This window comes from Micropterus salmoides, unplaced genomic scaffold, assembly GCF_014851395.1.
Source record: "Micropterus salmoides isolate LMB-PRFRI ecotype aquatic unplaced genomic scaffold, ASM1485139v1 Ms_hic_scaffold_9, whole genome shotgun sequence".
Taxonomy (NCBI): domain Eukaryota; kingdom Metazoa; phylum Chordata; class Actinopteri; order Centrarchiformes; family Centrarchidae; genus Micropterus; species Micropterus salmoides.
In genome coordinates, this window is record NW_024044681.1 from 23,402,210 (window position 1) to 23,405,629 (window position 3,420).

Below are 3,420 nucleotides of genomic sequence, written 5' to 3' on the forward strand. Positions count from 1 at the left end.
ACATGGGTTGTGTGTGGTATTCCAGAATTTGTGTGTGAGTGTGTGTGTGTGTGCCTACCACAACAGTGTAGCTGACAGAAGCAGTACAACCCCCCTCTCATGCAACAAATGCCATCCCTGTTTGCTTGGGTTGCCCTCCAAATCATCAGATCAGTCACACACTAACACACGTATACACATAAACACATGCAAACCCACACACATGCGTTCACAGACACAATATGGCCACACAGAAACAAATATCTCTGGGACCAGATTATGAGGAAGGCCACGTCAGCATCACTTGAACTAATGGCTTATTTATTTTTCTCAGTGGTAAACTATGTTGTCCTTCAAAACTACACAAACTGAAAAGATAAATATACATACAGAAGTATTGTTACAAATGATGGAGAAAGCAGAGTAAGACAGTAATGGCATGCCATATGGAAAATTAAGGGTGGGGGATTCACCATGCTGTTAATCCTCAAACAGGTAAGTAGATGCAAAACAAATGTACCATCTGTCATATTAACTAATCTATGACCTTCTTCTAAAACATTCAAAGTGCAAAAAGTACAACTACAGCCAGACAAATATTTAGATATTTCTGATTTGTATACAACCATCAATCACCGTGGCTTTAATTAATAAGTACAGAATATTGCATAGTCTACTTGTCCTGTCCATACATTCTCCAAATACATGATAGAGATTTGTTTGCCAGTTGGTTGTCAAAACTCCTAATGAATTAATTAAAATTGCAGACTCGCTGGAATATTAAAAGTACACCCTTCATCTGCAACAACACTCTCAATGTAGCATTAAAGTGTAGTGCTAATTGGGGTGGTGTCACCAGTTGTAAACACCAGTTTACTGCTCTCTAGAGGCCAGTTTGTCCAACATCGTTTTGTAGTAACTGATACTGCACAGTATGGTCATAGATCAGCTAATTTGCAAATGACTAACTCTTTGATAATGACCTGACTTTAAAAAATGATGTCACAGTAATAAACACAACAGCGTTCTTAGAATTTGTGTAGGTTGCAAATTACAACAAAGTTCTCCTCAATATCGGTCGGTAAACATGCTGTGAAACAAGCCCAGCCTCTTAAATACCATGGCACGTATTGCAAAAGGTATAAAATGGCAAAAGGTGTATGACAATTGGTCTCCTGGTATTTATCAAATCTAACTTAGTCTGATTGCAGTGCTGTCTGTATATTGATAAACCCTTGTTTTTTCCAAAAGAGCACCAAACTCTAATCATTTGCTCTACTGATAATTGATGATTGTGACTGATTCAAGGCCCTAAAAGAGATCTGAGTAAATGAGAGATTCTATGTGGTCAGAGAAAGAGAAGAGTCAAACTACAATACTCCCACTACTTTCTGTCCAAAATCTAAACTTCTGACTTCCTGTGCACAAAAACCCTCTGAAGTGCTTTTTGGCTTTAAATAACCTGGACTCATACTGTTTCAGAGCATCCGCAGGGATGGAACATTTATGTAAGTGACTTTTAAAATACTGCAATATATGTTTCAATTCAGCGTCAACCTTGAAGCACTCTAGACCTCTTTACTTTGTACGATGGCTCACCTTGCTAAGAGGCACGCTATTGACATGGAAATTACAGAAGCTCTGAAAAAAACTTTTACCTTCACTGAAAAGGCTCATGAATTTTTTTATTTTTTTGCTTTGCTTCAAAGCTCTGCTTTACTCTGGTTAAAATACTAACACAATAATGATGTCTTTATGCACTTGATGAAAAACAGTAATTCTAAAGTTCCTTGCAAACAAACGTAAAACTAATACATAAGCATAAATTATCGACTAATTAAACAGAAATAAAAACATATAAACAAATCAAAAGTTTTTTATAACATAAAATTAAATGATGTGTATATTTTTCAGATGGATTCTGTTAGATACAGGTTATTAAAATATATACAAAATATTACATTCTCTGTAATTTTTGGTGACATGAAGTGAACTGGACAAGATTCAGAGATATTTAGCTACATCTAGCAAAACAAAAAGTTTGATTGTATGTAAACATAATGTTGCTATGAATAAAATATGTTCAGCATTACACTAATGATCAAATTAAGATAAACAATTAACTGATAATAACTGATGATCATTATTATGATTCAAAATCTCTACATCACAACATTTGTAACTATCAATGTGGGCAAATGAACGACAAGAATAATAATATCCAGAGCCTTAATAAATAGGGATGCACCTAAATAAAAATTCTTGGCCGAATAATGAAAAAATTACAGAATACCGAACAAGTACATTCACATTTTTTCCATTTATTTTGGATTTGGAGAGACTATGGTGGGTGGGTCCGAGGCGCAATAGGGTCCGGTAAAGTAAATTACATGTGTCCATTTACTTTTAACGTATACATGTAATATGTTTTATACTTTCTGTGAATATAATCCAATTAATCTTATTTCCATACTGTATAGACACCTTATTTGGAAAACCGGACGTTGTCACATGTGTAGCCTCGCGATAAATTCATCAAGTCTGACTCAGTTTGATAAATAATGTTGTATGTGGTTCTCGTAAATAAGGGGCTCACACCTCAGGTAGCTGAAGGTTACCTGACATATCTATTTCATTTTATGTCATACATGCAGTGTAATCAGTGTGACCAACGCAGCACAGTAACTACTGTGATTCTGTGTAATGTCATTTATAAAATTCAGCAAGTAAAATCCCTTAAACCTGACTGTTGGCATCTGTACAATGACTGATCCAGATTGTTGTGGTTCTAACCCTAACCTGAGCTGTGCATTAAAGCTTTGCTACAACTTTGGTTGTTATAGGGGAAGCTTGATGTCGAACATTTTCCCATTTAAGGATTTCAGGAGATTGAAGAGGAGAAGAATGCGTCTAAATGTATCTAAATGATGACTTAGTGAAGCATTGAAAACCCTGGGACTAAAAATAGCGTATTGGTTGTATGAATATATCAGTGTACAGCTTCCACACTAGTTTAGGGCTGGGGTACTTGGATGATTTTGTTGAGGAAGTCAATACCATTTCCTTGAGTAACAAATTTACCTGAGTTGACATTGTCAGTGTTTTCCTAACACAAAACATATGGAAGGCATGCCGAGAGGATAGCATGACAGATTGTGACATCTTCTTGAGTGTGATAAGTGTGATGGTGCAGTGGATAAGACACATGCCTTTTGTGTGAGAGACCCGGGTTCTATTCCCCACTGCGACACATCCACCAATGTGTCCCTGAGCAAAACACCTAGTTGCTCCAGAGACTTGCAGCCTCTAACATACTCAGCAATTGTAAGTCGCATTGGATAAAAGCGTCAGCTAAATGTTAATGTAATGTAATTTTCATCATGGGTTACAGAATTGTAACTTGCACACCATAGAAGAAAATGGTTGCTCTCACTGTTTTCT